We start from the raw sequence: 241 nt of genomic DNA on the forward strand, positions 1-241 counted from the left end.
TCTATGTAATACTCTTAATATTTAGGACGCCGTTATCCAGTCCAATACTCTGATGCCAAATAACATAAATAAAACAAATGACGTTGCCGCACACACGGACGGCCACGCCTTCCTTCAACTGCAGGGTCATTCAGAGTCGATCCCGCGCTTCAGGAGGATGGGACACTGAAAACCTGCTAATCCTTCCTCCTTTTGCCTTTCCTTCTTCTCCTTGACTCTTATTTATTAGTCTGTTCCGAGT

The sequence above is a fragment of the Penaeus monodon genome, chromosome 31 (assembly GCF_015228065.2).
Source record: "Penaeus monodon isolate SGIC_2016 chromosome 31, NSTDA_Pmon_1, whole genome shotgun sequence".
Classification (NCBI taxonomy): Eukaryota; Metazoa; Arthropoda; class Malacostraca; order Decapoda; family Penaeidae; genus Penaeus; species Penaeus monodon.